General features: G+C 35.7%; 1 protein-coding gene across 14 annotated transcripts in view; it reads left to right on the forward strand.

Annotated features, from left to right (window-relative positions):
• Positions 1-23,167, forward strand: part of LOC115213916 (probable protein phosphatase 2C T23F11.1) — a 242,823-nt gene that overhangs the window by 116,867 nt on the left and 102,789 nt on the right. Inside the window, exon 1 of one of the 14 annotated variants that reach the window (XM_036504692.1) lies at positions 22,615-22,637. The exons of the other annotated variants lie outside the window; for them this stretch is intronic. The gene's annotated coding sequence lies outside the window, so the exon portion shown is untranslated. Of the gene's footprint in view, positions 1-22,614; positions 22,638-23,167 lie in introns of those variants that run through there. 14 annotated transcript variants of the gene reach the window in all.

Consider the following 23,167-nt stretch of genomic DNA (forward strand, 5'->3'; position numbering starts at 1 on the left):
ATAATCAAAGGTGTCCCACCCACGATCATACTGTTTTTAAAGACTATCATGAAACTTAATAATCTCATGTGTTATTTTTTGTTTAATGCAGTAGGGTGTAATTTGAATGAGGTTTGGCTGCTATTTCTAGTTGATTAGGTGAACATGTAAAAGGTCCCTTATCGGTTCAAGGCCCTAAGGAGTAACTTATGCATTAGATATATTCAGTCATATTTACGTTGGTCAGATGGGTGGAGTGGGTAGGAATGGGGGTGGTGTTGTAATTTTAGCATTATGTTGTAAAGCCATTCAACCTTTCTGCTGATTGTATAAGTTGCTGCAAAAAAGGTTGACTATACAGTCAGAAGGTTTATGTGGGTTGTAGCTCAATATTTGATGTTAACTCTGTTCAGACACATCTATGGCTTGAAACTGATTCAGCAATCATGATTCCGGCAGCATTTCTTGTGTTGAAAAAGGCTGACAGCCAATGTTGTATTGTCACTTTACCTGTTGTTGCTAGACTATTTGATTGAATATCAAGATCTTTACCTGGCTTGGTAGTGATGTTTTTTTTTATGATTCTAATTTGTATGTATTCTTTAAGATCACTACAACACTCTCGATCCATCCATTGCCTGGTTCAGTGCCTCTACCTTATGCAATGTTCAAAATATTTGAACCAGGTCTCTGATTCCTCCTTTCTCCACAACTAGTCTTGGAGATCCTAGAAAATGGAAATTGTGATTGATGCTATCTTTCCTTCTTTGACTAAACCATATAAAAAAATTATAAACATTGTGATGTCAACAGAAAAAAAATAACTGCATTAATTACAAACTAATTAAAAGAAAAGCTATAATGTTAATTAAAGAATGCATCACGTCTCTATTGTTTTTAATGTTGTAAAGCATTAATCTTAAGGTTTAATATGTTCACATTTTAATGAGAGTGAAATGGCTCTTTTTTATTCCAGTTTCAAGCTGTTTATAGAATATTTGCTTTTTTTAATCTCTTCTTACAAAGAAGTAATGCGGTTTTGTCATTCTATTTATTTACATCTGTAATATGGATATTCTAAGCAATAGCAATTAATCTATAAATATTTGTTGTGTGTATGTGTCCATCCATGTTCATATGTATGTTTGTATAAACCTATTTGTGTAAGTTTGTGGTGTATTATGAATACAAGATACTGTCACTTTTCATAATCCTTTAGAATTATTATTTAAATTAGCTGATGCTAAGATCTTTATGCCTACACATATGGCTTTTACCCGCTTACTTTAGTGATTAATTTTGTCACCATAGTTGATTAACAGCTTTTTTTTCAGCAAATTTTATTCATGTCTTTCTAGGTTAGGAGTTAAGTAAAAAAAAAAAAACAGTTCTATTATTACTTATTTAATGAATAAATAATTAGCTTCTATCTTTTTGTAAAAACTTTCGATAGATGTTATAGATTGTCCATTTTCTTACATAGGCACAAGTCTACAAGTTTAGAAGGAGAGGTTTAATAAGCTAAATCAACCTCAGTACATGAGTGGTACTTTTATTTTATCAACTTTTGAAGGGTGAAAGACAAATTTGACCATGACGAGATTTGAACTCAGAATGACAAGGGTCACAGCTAAGTACTATAGGGCATTTTATTTGATTACCTAACAATTCTACCAATTCTCTGTTCTTCAATTTCTTACATAGACACAAGGCCAGAAATGTTGGAGGGTACAGTTAATTATATTGAGCCCAGTACTTGAGTAGTACTTTATTTTATCAACCCAGGAAGTTGACTGTAGCTGGATTTTAATCCAGGATATAAAAAACCATATCAAATACTGCGGGGCCATTTTGTCCCATCACTCTAACAATTTGAACAATTTGACTAATCTGCTGTCTTAATTGAGAGATTAACGAGATATCAAAAGAGCTGATAACTTTGAGAATTTATTGGCTGAAGTTGAGTTGAGTGAGATTTCCTGTAAATGTTTTGTTATTGTGGGTACAGGTGTAGCTGTGTTGTTAAGAAGTTTGCTTTACAATTATCTGGTTTTTCTTGACATGAAGTCAAAGAAAAGCAAAACAATAGATAATGACTCTCAAAGTAGAAATGGTGACAAATGTATAACAAGGACTATGGCTTTCAGAAATGTTGCCTCATAAGACTATATATTTGATACTATGTATGCAGACTTTTGCACCATCTAAAAAATCAAATATTTCAAATCAACTATTATTTCAAAAGAAATTATATCTTTTGTGGCTCTCTCTAAATTTCCAACTATTCTTACAGTTTTCAGAGTAATTTGCATTTTCCACTGGTACTACAAGTGTCATTTATTTGCATAAAGCCATGTCATAAATGTTTAGCATTTGTTTATTTGATTACCAATGATACAATCTTAAGCTTTTGTTACATTAAGCCAGAAAACTGTTTACAAATTTCTAATAAGTTTACTGCACTAGTACTAAATTATTCTAGATTTGTTCTTACCTGCAATTTTACTATATGACAAATGGTGCAACATATGGTGTTGAGTGTGTTAGTTACTATTCAGTTAATTTCTTTTTATTTTTACTATGTATCTCTGTTGCCCGTTCTACATTATTTTTCGAATATTTACATGTTGTCAACTAAACTGAGCTGGTCTAAGATGGAAGATGTTCCAGATGTAACCTTCTCATCTTTTATTGAGGTATAGTGTATCTAGAGATTATGTCATCTGTTGTGTATTCTTTGTTGTTGTTTAACTCAGTATCGGTCCCTGATCAAGCAGATCTATAATAGATGTTCTGAGTATGACCTACCCTTCTTTATTCGTAATGTATTTAGGACTACATTATCTCTACAGTATATATTCCTTGTTGTTCAGCCGTAAGGCAACTTCTGATTAAGTAGATCTATGGTGCTCCAGCTGTAAGACTCACTGTATCTAGGACTACATTATCTACTGCATATGTTTTCTTGCTATTGTTTAACCCAAAGTCAGTTTCCAATCAAGGGTTCTGTAACCCAACTGTGACTATCCAGTCCTTTTGTATATTAGTGACCATGTGGTCCACCATTTCTTTATGCTTTTAAGACATTTGAGTGTAACCTGAAGCTGCTAGTTATATCAGATTGAGCAACTGTTGTAACAGGTGTTAATTTTTTTTATGGTTGTCTGCTCTTCTTATTGATTTCCATTTCAACTCTTCTTATTGAGCTCAACTTCAGTCATGAAGGATCAATGGCATTTGATTATTACTAGTTATATAAAGAAGAAGAATGATGTACTTTGCTTAAGGGACAAAACTCTACAGATGTTTGAACTTCTGATCTTGTGACCTGTAGTCCAGCTTCTGGAGCTTAATAGCACAGTGGCACTGTGCTTCTATCTATTTGTAAAGAGTCTTGTTAGTAGTCTACTAGAATACTGATTACTTTGTCAAATGACACCTGTGCATGTTTACAGCAATTATGGCTGCAAGCAGTGTTACTAGTATATTAACTTTAATTGCATATGAAGGCTTAGACATGTTCTCTCTCCCTCCCTCCCCCTCTTTCTCTCTCTTTCTCTCTCTCTCTCTCACACACACACACAGGAACATATATACATGGATACTTGCAAATACTGATACTTGGATATATATGCATTCATATTTACACACACATATGCATATAGAGGTTTATATAGTTAAACACATACATGGTTAAACATATGGTTAATCACATATATGGTTAACCACATCATCCTCATTGTTTAACGTCTGTTTTCTATGCTAGCATGGGTTGGACAGTTTGACTGAGGTCTGGAGAGCCAGGCTCCAATCTGATCTGGCAATGTTTCTACAGCTGGATGCCCTTCCTAACGTCAACCACTCTGAGAGTGTAGTGGGTACTTTTTACATACCACCAGCACAGGAGCCAGTCAGGTGGGCCTGGATCGATTATGTTCAGGTAGTGCTTTGTAACCAAACCACTTAACTGTGAATTAGGAATGGGCTTTTCTTTTTGCCAGTCAGGTATACTGGGGTCAGCAGTGTTATGTGACCTGCTCAGGAGCATTATACAGTAGTTGTAAGATTTGAACTCCAAAACCATTATGGTCAATAGTTCAACACCTTAATTTCACAGCCATAGACAATGTCAAATAATATTGGTTAATATCAATTATGATGTATTGATTTCTTGTAGCTTGGAAACATTCCCCCATGTAGGATACTAACTCTTGTAAAAATTATTCAGATCAATATCATATCAGCCATGATTTCAATCAGTCTGTAAAATTAGTTTTGGAGCACATTTAGCATTGTGGTTGCAATTTCCTTGTTAAATAATTGAATTATTTCTAATGAGGAAGGTAATTAAAATCTGTTTTGCTAAAAGCTAGCTTAAGGTCATAGAGATAGTCGGATCCCAAAGATATTATCCATAAATACCACTTTGGGACAGAAAAAGAGCATAGGCCTCCTGACAGGCTTGAACCACATATCTGTTGATTGCCAAGTACTGACAGAAGATATGTTGCTCTTTATATCATAAATTGGTGTTTATAATGTCTAATGCAATTTAAATTAATATCTTAGGCATAGGTGTGGCTGTGTGGTAAGCAGTTTGCTTCCCAACCACATAGTCTCACTTCATGGCAACTTATGAGTAGATTTGGTAGATGGAAACTGAAAGAAGCCTACTGTTGTGTGTGTGTGTATACATATACATTCACATATACAGCAAAACACCTGCTCTTCTCCCTCTGTCATAATTTTTTATTCCTCCAGTCTATGCCCTGTTGAGTGGTCTTATCTTGTGGGTACTTGGTGACCTCACTGGTGTTGGTGCCACTAAAAAGCACCCAGTACACTCTGTTAAGTGGTTGGCATTAGGAAGGCATCAAGCTGTAGAAACCATGCCAAAGCAGACATAGAACTTAGTGGAGCCCTCTAGCTCATCAGTTCTCAAGCTGTCCAACTAATGCCGGTATGGAGAAAAAGGGGCATTAAATGATGGTGTGTGTATGTGTGTTACTGTCTCCATGCCTGTTTCATCAGGACAATGCGTGACCCCACACTGCAAAGATCACATCACATAAGATTGAAGAGCTTGGTTGGGAAAAATTTCTTCATCCAACTTATTCAGTACATTGTAGCTCTCTGGTCCATTTTTGGAGAGAAAATATGGTAGGGTAGTTCCTTAATAGTGATACAGTCAGCTGCAAAAACCCTTGAAGGCAGTGCCCCAGTATGGTCACTGTCCAGTAAACAAATGTACCAGTATAAATTTAGGCTTGTTTGTTGCTACAAGGAATAGGAAAATTTAAGATATGTTATTGAGAAAAAATTAAAATTATTTTTGTGAGCTCTCTATTTACTCACAAAAGAAATTTTAGTTTTCTCTCATTTTAGTGATTCTTCATATATTGAGGTGTTCAAAATAAAGTTTTACTAAATTCTGTTGTTTTGGAAAAAAAACAAACTCTTGAAGTTTCCCTTTTCTCATAAGTCATTAACACACACACACAATAGAAAACCTGTTGTGAATATGAACTCATGACCTGCAAATTGATTGGTATTCTAATATGTGCTATGTCAGTTGTTAGTTCAAAGAAGAAAAAGAACAAACCTATTGGGATTTGGACCATGTCTCTATCACTTCCAGGCAGCTATGTTATTAATTGTTCTGTTGTTGCAAATTGTTGTAACACTTTTGCTTCAAACCATTGACCCAGCATCTCTCTTCCTGTTATCACTTTTACTGCCTCACTAGGAATAGTGGCTGTGTCTCTTTTGAATCACGTTATACTCTCTCTCTTTCTCAAAAAAAAAAAAAAAAAAAGCACATATTGGAAATGTAGTTCTGCATATTCTGTGTCTGAAAAAATTTGAGAGGGTCATGGCTGGAATGCTTTTGTCTATAAGTCTGTTTGATCAGGAGTCTCTCAGTTGTCAGATTTTATACTAAACACTTTAAGCAACTATAGGTATTCTCAATGGTTACAGTTCTTGGGATAACCTTTGAAATACTACCACTAGGAATTCTATCCCATCCAGGTTCTTCCCCTACACCAGTACTGACCTTTAGCAGTTCAAACTGGACACCAGCTGCATCAATTGCACCATCCTGTGAGTGTTTGCTAAGGCACTGAGTGCTTCCTCATCTCTTATGACTATTTAATTAAACTATGTTCAACAATGTGGCTGTTTTATCTCTCTTTATGTGAGTTAATAAGTCACAACCAGGATTAATTTTTCTATGCTCTCAAATAAGAATATAAAGAAACAAAGTTCTGGAGCAGATGTGCTCACTTAGATATAACTATCCTGAAATTTATCATGCTTTGAATAATTTATGGATGATCATAAAAATGTTATTAAATTTACATTTAGTCCAAATCTTATGTAGATTCCATGTTTTTAGCCAGTGCATTTTAGAAATGGGATTCAATTCATTATTTGTTTACCTTACCATCAGTATGTTGCAGAATTTTGTTTGTCTTGGTAAGTAGAAAGACTACTAAATGCATTGAATTGATATTTGAGCTGATGAATAGGTTATGTTACTGATGTACTTAAATGCTTAAGTGCTTTCATTTTTTTTTTTTTCAAATAATATTGCAGCTTTAAATAGTGAACTGTTACAAATGAACTCTTTTGAGTTTATTTATTTAAAAACTTAATGTTAAGTCATACAATTATTTGAAATAAGTGGGAGTAAAATCATTTGCTTCTTGGAAAAAACCAAACAAAAAAAAATCTCTTTGCTTATTATTTCTGTTTTTAAGTTTAGTTGTTTGGCACTTTAGATTATAGAACAGATTACATAATTGTCCTCTTAGTCTCATTATGTAGGTTAGTATCAGTCAAGTTCCTTATGTGAGCTGAGGGACAAAAATTATGCCCTGAATTGTTATCATTCTATATATGACATTCTTGAGAGGAAAAGAAAAATGCATTCATTATATATGGAAAAAATTACTAATCAAGTGGAATTAATGCTGGTACATTTGATAGGCATGTCTAGGAAACATTAAGAGCTGGGAAATATATACCATCAGACATTTTGTCTGATGCCTAATTAAATTTTTCCAATGCATTGTCCTTAATAATTGTCTTAGATTTAGATGCACAAGGCCAGCAGTTTTGAGGGAAGTGTGTACTGGTACTTTATTTTATCTACATCAGAGGGTATGAATTGCAAAGTTGTTCTCAATGGGATTTGAACTCTGAACATTTAAGAACTGGAACAACTACTACAGTACATTCAGACTGACGACTCCACAAAATAATTCTTTCTGTTGTTGGCATAAGACCTGGAATTTTAGGGAAGAGAAAAACTGATTCTGTTGACCCCAGTGGCCAACTGGTACTTATTTTATTGACCTCAAAAGGATGAAATTTGATTTGCCTCAGTCATTCACAAGAAGTTTTCCATGAAAAGAGATGTTCAATCTTTCAAATTTTGCATAAATTTTTCTTTAAATTTATTTCAAGAAAACAAGTTGAATGTTGACTAATTGTTAAAATATACATGGAATTATTTTTCTTTATTTTTCACTCACACTCTCATATATATATATATATATATATATATATATATACACACACACACATACACTCATACATACGTATATGTATAAGACTCATTACAAGCTTATTTAAATCTGTCAGTTGTAACCACTGTCAAGTGTTAAGTAGAATTAAACTTCCTGCCTTGGGTGTATGTGTGTGAGAGAGCACATGTATGTGTGTGTGTGTGTGTGTGTGCATGTGTGTATATATAGGTGCAGGAGTGGCTGTGTGGTAAGAAGCTTGCTTCACAACTACATGGATCTGGGTTCAGTCCTACTGCGTGGTACCATGGGCAAGTGTCTTCTACTATAGCCTTGGGCCGACCAAACCCTTGTGAGTGAATTTGGTAGATGGAAACTGAAAGAAGCCTGTCATGTATGTATGTATGTATATATATATATATGTCTCTGTCCCCCCCACATAATCGCTTGACAACTGTTATTGGTGAGTTTACATCCCTATAACTTAGCGATTTGGCAAAAGAGGTCAGTAGATATATCATATATATATAAAATCATCATATATACCTATATATATATATATATATATATATATATAATATATATATATATATATATATATATACATACACACACACATATGTATATATATATATATATATATATAATATATATACATACACACACACATATGTATATATATATATATATATATATATATATATATAACATACACACACACATATGTATATATATTATATATATATATATAATACATACACACACACATATGTATTATATATATATATATATATATATATACATACACACACACACATATGTATATATATATATATATATATATATACATACACACACACACACATATGTATGTATATATATATATCATCATTATTGTTTAACGTCCGTTCTCCAAGCTAGCATGGGTTGGACGGTTCGACCGGGGATCTGGGAAGCCAGAAGGCTGCACCAGGCTCCAATCTGATCTGGCAGTGTTTCTACAGCCTGATGCCCTTCAAGTGCAGGAGTGGCTGTGTGGTAAGTAGCTTGCTTACCAACCACATGGTTCCGGGTTCAGTCCCAATGCGTAGCACCTTGGGCCGACCAAAACCTTGTGAGTGGATTTGGTAGATGGAAACTGAAAGAAGCCCATCGTATATGTATGTATTTGTGTGTCTGTGTTTGTCCCCCACCCCCAACATCTCTTGACAACCGATGCTGGTGTGTTTACGTCCCCGTAACTTAGCAGTTTGGCAAGAGAGACCGATAGAATAAGTGCTAGGCTTACAAAGAATAAGTCCTGGGGTCGATTTCCTCGACTAAAGGCAGTGCTCCAGCATGGCTGAAGGTAGTCTGGATCAAATGCTTCTTTTGGCTGTCTCCTTACGTATACTCAACCAGTGGTCAGAAATGAGGTAAAGGATGACTCATCTGAGAAAATAACATTCTTCCACTGTTCTAGGGACCAATTCTGTAGGTTTTACTCCACTCTAAATGCTTTGCAACATTAGTTTTTGAAAGTAGTGGTTTTCTGATTGCAGCCCTACCATGAATTCTGGCTTTGTGCATCTCCTGGCAAACAATTTTTGTGGAAACTGGGTTCTCAAAATGGTCATTAAGCTCTGCAGTAATTTTGGGAGCTGTACTTTTGTGATCCTTTCTAACAATTCATGTTAAGTGTCTGATGGTCCCTATCTGAAAGTTTTGATTTTCTTCCAAAGTTTTGTTTCGATGAGGAGGTTTTTTCCTCCTTTCTCAAGAGAGTTCTGTTTGATACACGAAACATTTCGGCTGTTTTCATTATGCTAGCACCTGCCATACGAGCACCAACAATTTGACCTATTTGATCTGTCATTTTAATGGATCTTAATTACCTTTCTCCAATGATATCTGTAAAGAAACAGTAATTTTAGCAAAACATATAAAGCAACACTAATAATAAATAAAAAAAACATAAAAATAAACAAGCTTTGGATAGTTTTATAGATATTTCATAATTATGATGCTAGGTGTTTCCATTGTTTAGTCCAAATCCTGTGTATCATACACACACACACACATATACCATAGGTGTATAGCTGTGTGGTAAGAAGATTGTTTTTCAAGTACAAGGTCTTAGGTTCAGTCCCACTGTGTGGCACCTTAGGAAAGTGTCTTTTACTATAGCCCCTGGCTGACCAAAGCCTTGGGAGTGGATTTGGTTGGCAGAAATTGAATATATATATAGTCTTGACTTCATGTAGTAGTTGAAATGTCACCATTCTGCAAGCTGTGTCCTTGATTTGCAATCTTTTGTGGGAACATGCCTAGTCAAGGGGACTATTATCTTACTGGGAAATGGGTGGGAGTTAGCAACAGGAAGGGCATCCAGGTATCAAAAATCTGCCTCAACAAATCCCCTGCAAGCATATAAAAGTGAACCTTAAATGATGATGTCAATATATATTTATATATATTCTGCGTGAGACTTCAGCTAGGGAAGCGAGTGTAGTTGATTGCATTCACCATGTATAATACTTAATATCAGTACCTGTTGACTCTGGCCTGGCAAGCCAATAAAATAGCTCCTACATGATATGACTGGCTAGGAATTCAAAAATCATACTCTAACACCTTAAAGATAAAGTGCATTGGATAATGTAGGCCTGGATGCATTATGTTTGAGAATTGAAAGCTGGAATGGTTGTGGCCACAGTTCCTTCAATTTTGTATGTTGTAATCAGGTGATCTAGGGTTAAGAAACAGCAACTCTGGTCTGGAAAACTTTTACTGTTTTCAATGTTTCTGCTTCTCTCAGAATTTCATTAAGAGTATTATTATTCTCTTTTATTTCTTGTTTTGAAAATTCATCATTCAAAAATCAAGGTGCTTCTAAAAAAATAGACTTGTTGTATCATTTTAATTCACTTTGCTGATTGATGTCCTTGTGATAGGTATGAAATTGAAAAATTTTATTCAACTGGAATCTTATGTGACTTTGTAAAAAAAAAAAAAAAAAAGAATAGAATTAAATCAAGACACAAAAATAAAATTATAGTTCTATGTAAATATCATTATTATTAATGATGATAATAATAATAATAATGATTTTTTTCTACTAGAGGTACTTGGCCTGAATAACATTTTCTTAGCCATTAAGGGTTCACAAATAATTATAATGGTTGGGTTTCTATGGTGTTCTACAATTACTACTTATTGTTGCTGTTGTAAATACTCTTGCAAACTACATCTCTCTAGTTTTGCCAGATGTTAGTAGAACTTTTAATAAATTAAAGCCCAATTTAAATTGACTTTTCTCTTGAAGTAGTCACATTTCGAAAGTCAATATTGACCTAGAAAAAAAAAGTTTTCATATTTAAAGAAATAAATTGCACTCCTGTCCCCCACCCCAAAAAAAAACAAAAAACAATTTAAACAAATAAACAAACCCTGTTTCTTTCTTCAATCATTTTAATTCCTTACTTCATTTTTTTCATTTTTTAAAAAAAATTTCTCATTCTTTTCTCCTTTTGTTCTTCTCTCACCACCTTCTTCCTCTCTCTTCAACACACCATCCTCCTTCACTTTCTTTTAATCATTAAGTCCACTGATCTTGTTGCTACTGTTTTACCCCCCTCCCCCGTTTCCTATTGAATACGTTGTAGAACAAGTCTATTTAGCTCTTTCTAATGTAGTAACAATTTGCATGTCGCTATTGTTCTAACTATTTGCAGGTTTTTCTTGTGTGATGTGTGTGACACACACACACACACACACACACACACACACACACACACATATATATAATGCAAAAATGCTTTTTACGCTTGTGTTGCAATCTGCTCATTATGTGCGACAAGATGTAATTAACTAAATAATAATATAACTGTAGCCCCAGTAACATGGCTATTCTTAACATGCAGCGTCTTGTTACATAGAGATTGTCTTTTTGTAAACATAGCCAATCTTTTAAGAGATCAACCAAATCCTTTTGAAAAGAAGTAATTTGGCTATTTTTGTTTTATGCACCAAACCAATTATTTCCATCAAGTTTTTATTAAAATAGATTACTCTTGCTTTATTCTTTCTTACTTTCTTTTTTTTCTTTCTCAGTAATTGTTCTCATTAGATTGTTTTGGCTAACCAAATTTTCAATGTGCCAGCCTACAGGTTGAAGAGTGAAGGACTATTACTTCATCACCAGCAGCTCTGTCATTGCCGATTCAGAGCACCTCGCTCTTAATAGGTACCAAAATAAGGCTGGGGGCATCGTGATATTACCTGTAAATGTTCCATTGGTTTGCATTGCTGGTGTGTATGTATGTGCACACACACACACACACACTCCCATGTGGTCTAGTAGTTTATATTTTTGGTTTTCACCTAGGTAGCCTGGTTTCAATTTACATGTGGGAAAACTCTATACATACTACGTGTATATATATATAAACTTTGGTTTCAGCATCATGATTGGCATATGACTTCTTGGTGAAGGTATCTGCTCATGACTGTAAGGTAATGAGTTCGATTTCTGGTGGTGCATTGTTTCCTTGTGCAAGACACTTCATTTCACGTTGCTCCAGTCTACTCAGCTGTCAAAAGTGAGTTGTACTATAAATCGAAAGGGCTAGCCTTGTCACATTTCGTGTCATGCTGAGTCTTCCTGAGAAATACACTGAGGTACATGTTTGTGGAGTGCTCAGTTACTTGCATATTAATTTAACAAGTAGGCTGTTCCAGTGATTAAATCAATTGGAACACTCATAACTGAGTTATCATGACTGGCCAAATATTAAATTTATAGATTTTTCCTTTTGAATTGTTCTGTTAAAAATATCTGATTGCTACTCTAAGTACTTGGTAAGTATTATTTTAATTGTAAAGAAGTAAGGTTTCCCAAAGCTCTTGATGTCTACCAGTGATTAAAGCAGTGTTTATACCAGCTTCTTTTTATTCTTGTGGAAACCTTGAAATACATTCCTTGTTTCAGTGAACCCCTGTGTAAAATTTATTATACATCTTTATTAATCCTTTTCCTTCTCTTTCATTTAAGTTAAATTTCATAAGAAATTAGACAAATCATACAACTGTCTTTGAAAGGTTTGGCAGTGCTAAATACATCAGGGCCATAAAAATGCTTTAAGAAATTTCATTGTCACCAAGATCTTGTTTTGTCCAAATTTCCTCAAAATTCCTTCTTCACAGGTCATCTTTTTATGTTGGGTCTCCTTTGTACATACAGCTCTCATTCCATTCTTCATCTCCATTGATCTCTGTTTTACTAGAGTCTTTCTTTAACTTAATCTCTCATTTACTAGTATTGACTCATGTAAACAGACATCTGACATTTCTAGAAAGAAATTATTTTCAACAATTGATGCTTATGCAAGTAATTTTAGCATGAAAATCTAGAAGAATATTTGTATTTGTTTGAACTATATTAAATTTTGTTACTTTATAGATATGAAACTTTAAAATGTTCTTTATTCTTTTGCTTGTTTCAGTCATTTGACTGCGACCATGCTGGAGCACCGCCTTCAGTTGAGCAAATCGGCCCCTGGACTTATTTTTTGTAAGCCTAGTACTTATTCTATTGGTCTCTTTTGCCAAACCTCTAAGTTATGGGGACATAAACAGAGCAACATTAGTTGTCAAACAATGTTGGAGGAACAAACACAGACACACAAACATATACACACACATACATGCATATATATATATATATATATATATATACATACATACATACACGACAGGCTTCTTTCAGTTGGAAACTAAAATAGTTGGAAACTATTTCTGATTGATTTTTCTTCATAGTTTGTGACCTTTGCCTTGACATACCTACAGTTAGTTTATTTGGTTATTTTACTGTTCATTGTAGATATTTCTTACATTTGCACCCCACCACACACAAATAAATAAAATGTCTGTTAGGGACTCCCAAGTTATTTTCTTGGTTTGTTTTTCTGATTGGTGTTTATAAGAAGCTATCATGGAATATGTAGCTTAAGTGCAGGTATGACTAGGGTTAAGAAGATTGTTTTGTAATCACATGGCCTCAGGTTTAGTCCTGTTGTTACAGCACCTTGGACAAATGTCTTTTATTATATCCATGCCTTGAGTAAATTTGGCTGATAGAAACTGCTGGATCTTGTGTGTGTGTGTGTGTTTCAATGCTTGTCAATCAGTGTGGGCTTGTTTTAGGGCCCTTTAATTTAGTCTCTGTTTGCCAAACTGCTAAATAGTACTAGATAGAATAAGTAACAATAGACTTTTGAATAAGTACTGGAGTTGATTTGATTGACTAAATCCTTCAAGCAGATGCCCCAGCATGGTCACAGACTGATCTCTGAAACAAGTAAAAGAACAAAGGAGTATAGTCAATCTGGTTAGAGTTTTTGAAGAATGTTAATTACTGAGTTAATAGTTTAGAATGAATTCTTATGTTTTTACAGTTCTCTATTTAAGAGAACTATGCCATATGCCCACGGGCATGTGGCATAGTGGTTAAGAGAATGGGCTACTAACCCCAAGATTCAGGGTTCGATTCCAGGCAGTGACCTTAATAATAATATCAAAAAATACCTTAGGAATCAGAACCCGGGTTCAAAATTTCCCCAAGACACCTGCTGAAGGCTGGAGGGTATATCAGCCAAAATGTGTTAACAACAAACAAGATGAGGACAAATATCTGTCAAATATAAATAATGTATAATCTTAAGTTTTTGTTGAGAATCTCACACAGTTAGATAAAGTGTTATGTTTTTGTGCTTTGCAGTGAATTGCATCATTTTTGCTACCCTGGTGCACATTTTTACATATTCTAGAATTGAAATTTCTTTTAGTTAACAAACGTTTAGATAAAGTATTTTATTTGCTAATGTAATAAAGAAGCTGAGCATTGTTCATAGGCAGGGATTTTTGTAGTGAAAGAGCCTGGCGTTTTGTCTGCCATAGTTAATGAATGTGTTCTTGTGTTAATCAGAAGTAGTTTTCCTTGTAACCCTTGATTGACATTTCCTTAGCATTCACTTTTGAGTGAGTAGGTATTTGTTTTATTGCTACTACATAAATATAAAGTTTTAACTTGTTTATCCAGTGACCAAATATGTTTAGATAAAACTGTTATGTTCTTATTTATATGATGAAAGGTTTTGGTGTGTTTTGTATAACGGCTTTTGTACTTTCTCTGATTGTAGTGTATATTCTTCTTTTCTTTTTACTTGAATGTACTGTTTCTTAATCATTCACCATTTAGTAGGCATTGGTTTATCTTGCTATGGTTGCAGTAAAGTTCTAAAATGTTGATTTTTTTTTTTTTTTTTTTTTTTTTTTTTTTCAGTGAGAATATTCTATTGAAATGGTTTGTTGTAATGTTGTCTATGTTTATGCTGAATTTCTAGCTAACCTTTATATTGTACCAAATGAATACTGCATAGTATTTGTAACTGGTATGGAAGAGTTAGTTGTTCAGTATGAAAACCATCTCAGGAACCCTTGTTTCTACATTCCTACTTTACAGTGGAGTAAATAGTTGTAGCATTGTTTGTCTGTTTTCGTTATTGTTGTTCACATTCATGCAGGAATTTGATTTCGTTGTTCAACTTAGCAATTCATTGTGGAATCACTATAGATGTATAGCATAATCAGTTACGTTTTTTTTTTTAAGCAGTGGATACAATCTAATAATGGAAAATTCTTCAAAGGTTTTAACATTTCTATAAAATATAATTCACAGAGTAAACATCTTTGATCCATTGATTGCTGCTAACCATATAGAAAACCAAACAAGTTGCTAACAAATATAAATATACTTTAGAGTCATCTTACAGAATGGGTTAGACATGAATATAATTAAAAGATTCTAATATTTGCAAAATGTTTTTGTTAGTTATCCCATAACCCTAATGGGACAACTGTGAATACAGTCTTCATATAGGAGTTCAGAGGAGAAATAACTTAGGGTGGTTTCCTATTTTGCCTTCCAGATCCATTATTGTAAAATCTGTCTGTACTCTGCTAAATTCCCTCACTACTAGCTTCTCTGAGCTAGCTACTTGTATACCACCTTCACTTTGACTCACCTGACCCTCTTGTCTCTCTTTGTTACCCTACCTAATCTTCCCTACTTTCCTGAACTTACATTAGCCATAGTTTCCAATTCTTCTTCCTCAGACTGTCAACTCATAGAGAATCCCCTCCTAAATGAATTTTTCTCCTACAGAAGCTGACTTACATTTTCAGCCATATTAATCTTGCCACTCTTGGAGGGCCTGCAAAATGACAAAGGTGCTACCCTCCTTCATGAGTAAACAGTTTTTAAAATTAATCCTTCAGTTTAGCCACTACAATCTAACAAAGCATTTGTTAATTTTACACTAACATCACTGCTATTTTCAGTGTGGAACTATACCACTCTGTAGGGCTAGGTATAATTAGTTGTAGAGGTCTTGATTATAGACACAACACAATGCCAGTCTCAAGATAAACTACTGACTTCTTGGTTGAGTGTTCAGTACTTTATCAATTTGCCCATTGAGTTTTCATGTCTCTTTCTTTCTATGTTTTCCTTGTGTGCATACATGAAAACGTAGCTGTTGCTTTTGTTTATCCAAGCTCCTATTAAATTGATCATGGCTTAAAACTAGATACATATGCCCTGGGAAATGTCTCTGTTTTATTTCTTGTCTTTGCAGCAGTATCTGCATTTTAGCTATTCAACGGAGGGGCATAAAGTATTGTTTAGCTATCTCTCATTTGAATGAAATGAAATGAAGAAGTTTTATGTAATTTCTCTGAAAATGAATGCACAAATATTGTGGGCTAGATGTTTGCTGCTGTTGTGTAGCCCTATATCAGCCTTAGATTAGTAGATCTAAGTGTGAAAGCATTCTAGCCTAGTGGTTTGGGTGTTGCATTGACAATCATAAGATTGTGCTTTTTACTCCTGGACTGAACAGTGCATTGTGTTCTTAAGCAAAACATTTCATTTCACATTACTCCAGTTCACTCAGCTGTGAATGAGTAACCTTGTGATGAACTGGCATCCAATTCAGAAGGAATATTGTGATCACAGTCACTTATATGCATGGAAATCAGGTACCTGGCCTGTGAGTCCCAGGACTTGGAACACTAATTTCAAGGGGTTGATGATCCATGTCTGTCATCTTTTCCTAAACTATGTTACCCAATGTATTTTACCTTTCTATGATGGTAGAGGGTGTGATGTGAGAGAGATTTGATGTTATTTTTAGCAGGTCAAGTGATCAGACTATGTATGTGTTTCCCTTGTTGGTTCTTGATGTTGCTGTTGAATCACTCTGATGGTTGGGTTTGATGACATTCTGTACATTAATTAACCACATCTGGTACTCTGGGTGCATTAATTATCCACATCTGGTAGCATGGGTTGGATCATTTGACAGGAACTGGCCAGCTGGGGGACAGCCCAGGTTCCAATTGTCTATTTTGGCATGGTTTCTGTGGTTGGATGCCTTTTCTAGTGCCAGCCTTTTTACAGAGTGTACTGAGTGCTTTTTATGTGGCACGAAAACGGGTGCTTTTACATGGCACCGGCATGGATGCTTTTATGTGGCACCGGCAGGGGTAGACTTTTATTATTTTCCACTCTTTTTCAGTCCTGCCTTTATTGTGGATATCATATTGGAGGAATTTTGAAAACTGAAAAATACAATTCCTACTTTTAAGACCTGATGGGAGTATAAAATGATTTGGATGTTTGTAGGTCAATACCAACTTAATGTCCACTCTCCTCTGATTACAGGATTCTGGCATTAATACTCTCTTATACCTTTTCTCATTATTTTATACTTTTATAGTGTTTTAGCCCAAAAGGCTGTGGCCATGCTGGAGCTCTATCATTGATGACATATCTTTTATAAACAAATAATGGAAGAGCCTTTATGCAGTCACTTGGCGTGCTAGCACTGACAGCCAAATCTCCCACAAATCTTAGCCTATATCTTTAAAAACAAATGGACATATTGGATAATATAGTCTTAAAAATACTGTCAAAATAAGATATGATGATCACAATTGGGTTGTCTTTGTTCATAAGTATGTTCAGTCAAGGCTGGCTTGGGGCTAAACAGCCACCAGAACAAAGAAGAACACTATGGCTGGAACACCTTTTGAACATGGGTCTGGTGGAACAGTGCTGACTTTGGGATGAACAATAATACTGTATATAGGAGCCTCTGTGCAGTCTCTCATTCTGTTAGAAATAGTGGCCAAAGGTATGGCTGTGTGGTAAGAGGCTTTCTTCCCAACCACATGGTTCCGGGTTCAGTCCCACTGTGTGGCACCTTGGGCAAGTGTCTTCTACTATAACCTCAGGCTGACCAAAGCCTTGTGAGAGGATTTGGTAGATGGAAACTGAAAGAAGCCCGTTGTGTGTGTGTGTGTGTGTGTGTGTGTATATATATATGTATACATTTATGTGTGTGTGTGTGTGCCTTTGTATCTGTGCTTGTCCCCCCTACCATGCCTTGACAACTGATGTTGGTGTGTTTATGTCCTCGAAACTTAGCGGTTCAGCAAAAGAGACCACTAGAATAAGTACTAAGCTTACAAAGAATAAGTCCTGGGGGGTGCTTTCTATAAGTAAAGGCAGTGCTCCAGCATGGCTGCTGTCAAATGACTGAAATGTGTAAAAGGGAAGAAAGAGTAACTCTCCCTCAAATCGAGCTCTAATGTCTGAAGGAAAAAAAATGCATTGGATAATGTGGTCTTAAATGCATTTTGACCAGGAAAAAAAGAAAGAAAGACAAAGCGCTCACATTTGAAATACTTTAGATCATAGGATTGCTCAGATAACAGCTACAGCAACAACAGGTATCTGGTATGAAAGGAAGCTCTCAATAGTTACTGTACTTGTAATGAATAGCAGCTGTATCACACCCTATTTTCTCTTCCTCTTCTTACATGTGTTTTCTTTGTGGGCATAGATTGAATAGGTTGTCACAGTCCAAATTATTTCCTATTCAAAATCATTGCTCTCCTTGGTAGGTTGGCTTTGGGAGTGGTGAGCTTAGCTTGTGCAAATATTTAATTTGATATGGTTTCTATATCTGGATACCCTTCTTCACATCAACCACCAAGCAGAGTTCATAGGATACATTTTATTAAGGCAACAGTACAAGACTCACTGTCCTACATAATCTCTGTTCATTTTCCTGTCAGTTTACAGAGGATATTAGGTACAAGGCACCAACATTAGAGAAGCTAGTGTCCTCAGCTAAACAAAAGAGTCTTCTCAATCTTATGGTGTCTCTATTCATTCACCAACCACTTCCCTCTGTATACTGGATGATATAATACACATATGTATGTGTGTATTATCATTGTCATCATCATTTAATGCCTGTCTTTCATGCTGCTTTGGGTTGGATAGTTTGACAAGAGCTGGCCAGATAGAAGACTACACCAGGCTACTGTGTCTGTGTCTACACCAGGCTACATGTGTGTGTGTGTGTGTGAATATATGCAAGTGTATATGTGTGTGTATGTTTATATGTATATAGGCATGTACATGTGTGTATGTTGACAGAGAGAGAGCAATAGTATCATTGGTGTTGTATATTAGGCATGATTTAATATGATCAAAGGTGTTCCAGCCATGACCATCCCATTTTTTATTTACCCATAGTGTGTCTTAGACATTATCTACATTGCTTTATATACACTTACTCTGGGTGCTATTTAGCCTCCCGTAGGCTCTGACTGAACATACTTGTGAACTAAGACAATCCTGTTGTGATTATCCTATCTTTTACTCTGATGGTGTTTTTAATGCTATTTTATTCAGTGGATCCATTCTTTTTTAAAGACATAATAATATATAAACTAAACACAGGGTGAGGAAGCCATAGCTGGAATGTTTTGATCTTGTGAGCATGGATCTGCTTTATCACAGCTAACCTGGGGCTAAACAACAACAAGGACTGTGTGCATATATGTTTTCTTGTTGCTGTTGTTTGTTATTAGTCTTTATCCTCTTCTTTGGTTTTACTACAATAAAACAGGAAATCCTAACTGGCTTTTGTTTAGATGTTCAAAGTTCTGGCCTTTCACCGCTCACAGCTTCTATGGAAATCAACAGAAACCAGTCAAGGCTGTATTGCGCATTAAATTACTTGAGTTAATCTTTCTATTATATGCTTCTGATGTTTTATTGAGCGTTATGATATGTAGGTGTTTGTGTTTTAATGTGTGTGTGTCTGTGTATATTTATGTATATATAACATTTATTTACATATATTTGTGTGCATATGTCTGTATAATGTATATAGATGGATATAGATATATATTTGAGTGTGTGTGCATATATATATATGTTTGTGTGTATGCATTGAGAGAGGGAGCAAAGAAAGAGAATATCATTTATGTTGTATGTCAGGTGTGATTTTGAGAAGCTTGTCAGGCAAGAGTCCTTAGGAACTGATATGGTTGGTTGATAAGATAAAATGCCAGTCTGTATGTGTGTATGCAGGTGTGGCTGTGTGGTAAGAAGTTTGCTTCCCAACCACATAGTTCTAAGTTCAGTGCCATTGTGTGGCACCTTGGGCAAGTGTCTTCTGCTGTAGCCCTGAGTCTGACTAAAACCTTGTGAGTGGATTTGGTAGACAGAAACTGAAAGAAGCCCATTATATATATATATTTTTTTAAAGTTTCAGCTCAGAGCTGTGGCCATGCTGATGCACTGCCATTTTGTGCTACACTGTTATTACTAAGAGCCCCCTCTAATATGTGGCACTTGGTGAAGAATAGAGTTTGATATAGCTACCCTCATTTGCACCTTGTCGTGAGGTAGGTTCATCTGGGACTCTTGACAGGAAGAGGTCCAGCTTTGATTTAAAAACCGCTACATCTATTTTGTGCAAGTTCCTCAGACTCTTTGGGAGAATATTAAAAAGCTGTGGGCCTTTGAAACCCAGGCTGTTGCAGTAGCTGGTCCTGAAGCATGATGGCATTGCTGGGATCATTGGTACTATGCAGTGTTGTCCCGTTCTAGCATTGGTGTAGCTTTCAATGCCAAAATTTGGCACAATTCTTTCCAGGATCTTCCAGATATATATTACTGCATACCTCTCCCATCTTCTCCCCAGGGAGTAGAGTCTTAGATGTTTCAACCTTTCCCAGTAGCTGAGCTGTTGCAAAGAGACGATCTTCTTTGTGAATCTTCTCTGGATTGCTTCAAGGTCCGCTGTTAATTTCACACTAGTGGGTGACCATAGCTGTGAGCAGTAATCCAGGTGGCTGAGGACGAATGTCCGTCAGAAGACCATCATGGTTTTCTTATCTCTGGTTCTGAATGTTCTTAGGATCCAGCCAGCCAGTCATCTGCACTTTGTCGCCATCCTGGTAATGTGCACTTGGAAAGAGGTATCATCACTCATGTCAATACCCAGGTCCCTCACAGACTTAGGCTCTGGGATTGAAATTCCCTGTGGACCGGTGTACCCTGTAAGTTTAATATTCAGTTTTGGATGCTGGTAGCGTAGGGCCTGGAATTTTTCAGCATTAAACTGCATATTATTATCCTCAGCCCATCTGTAGATTGAGTCCAACTCCTGCTGCAGGTGTGCAACATCGCTGGGGTTCTATATTTTCTGAGAGATTTTCGTATCATCTTGCATAGCTTGCCAGAGTGGCTATTCGGGCATTTGAGGGCATATCTGAGAGGGCCACTATAAAAAGCAGTGGTCCCAAGACAGTGCCCTGTGGAACACCGCTCACTGTTTGTGTGTGTTCATACAGGTGGCTCCATTAACCGCTACTGCCTGACTCCTATCTTTCAGGAAGTCATGTAACCACACTCCAAGTTTTCCAGCTATGCCGAGGTCACGCAGTTTGTGGCATATCATACCATGATCCACCTTGTCAAAAGCTTTTGCAAAATCAAGGTATATTACGTCCACATTTGATTTGTTGAGTAACTGCCTCAACACCCAGTCATAATGTTGTAAGAGCTGGGTCAGGCAGCTCCTACCTGGTCGAAAACCATGCTGGGTATCACTCAGCAAGTTATTTTCCTCAAGGAATGCGATTAGTTTCCCTCTGACTATCCGTTCCATGACTTTGCTGATGTGTGAAGTCAGAGAGATAGGCCTATAGTTTTTGGCATCTACTCTACTTCCCCCTTTATGTATTGGGCATATTAATCCCTCCTTCAGCTTGCTTGGCAGTTTGCCATTTGTAAGAAAGCTCTGGAAGAGAATCTTGAGGGGTTTTGCCAGGGCATGCTTACACGATTTGAGGAGGATTGCTGGGAAACCATCAGGACCAGCAGTTGAGTTTGTGTCCACTTCATCTAGGACTAGTAGTATAGGTATTAAGAACTTGAAGAGCTGGAATAAATACTGCTAAGTATTTTGTCCACTGTGTTAATGACTCTGCCAGCTCACGTATCTATACACATATCAAACAAAAGACTGGATAAGTCTGCAATCTCTGTTTTGATATGCAAATATGTAATTACTCTGCAAATAGAATTCACTAGAAATTTCAATTGCTATGTACATCTCATTCAAAGTAAAACATCTAGCATCTTGAGGTTTGGCAATAGCAAGGGCTTCTTCTAGTCATAGAATATCTGCCACAAATTCTGTCTGACTGATGTGAAGATGGAAAAGTGAGTGGTGGTGATGATGATGATATTGCAAATGGACCAACTGGCTGATAGACAAGCCACCTTTAGTCACCAACACACTTAGCAACTACTAGTTAACTCTCAAGATATGTCTGTATCCACTCTGTTTCTCTGTCTTTTCTGTTAGAGACTATGTCAGTGATTACAATGACGTACTTGGCTCAGGATAAGTCAAAGGTAAATAATGGAGTGGGCAGGGTCTGTCTGTCTGTCTGCATAGTTTTGGTTCACATTCATTGCAGATGTTTCATTGTGTTCATATATCTTAGCTATTCATTTAATTTTTCCTGCTTCATTTCACTCAATTGTCAGGTGAGCCAATAAAACTTCTTGTGTTAATTCATAATTTTGAGACCACCCACCGTGAAAGTTTCTAAAAGCTAATATGAAAGAAATAGTTAAAACCTTCTAACTATGTCATAAAATCAAGGAGAGTTAAACGACTGCTCATAACAAGCTATTGGTTTTTCCTATCAGAGGTAAGAGACTATCTATCTATCTATCTATCCATCCATCCATCCATCTCCACTATTAAAAGTAGATGAAATAGAAAATATCGATCGTACTCCGTATAATATTAATGGTAATCTGTATTGTGACTTAGGGGTTTTTAATCCCCTCCTGTCACATCTTTTCTTTCCACTATTTAGAAAAAAAGAAAAAGAAGTAGTCGATTGTTTATATAGTTTCTAAATGTTTAAATGACAATGCAGTTTTATTTCAAGTTACGTTGCATCGATAATTCTCCCCCCCCAAAAAATGAAAAATCTAAATTATCTGCATCTACTTGAAAAGAACAAAAAAACAAAACAAATAATGAATTATATAGAAACAAAAACTATCAAATATAAAAAGATATATATCCCAGCGCTTCTCTTTTCTCCCTCACTTTTATTTCTTTGCAAACCCTATTTTCTCTCGGCTTCTTACGCTAAAAACAACTGCAAGATGACAGCAACGGTTGTTACAGTCTAATTTCACGTGTGTATGTACATATACCGTATTTGAT

Source organism: Octopus sinensis, linkage group LG7 (assembly GCF_006345805.1).
Source record: "Octopus sinensis linkage group LG7, ASM634580v1, whole genome shotgun sequence".
Classification (NCBI taxonomy): domain Eukaryota; kingdom Metazoa; phylum Mollusca; class Cephalopoda; order Octopoda; family Octopodidae; genus Octopus; species Octopus sinensis.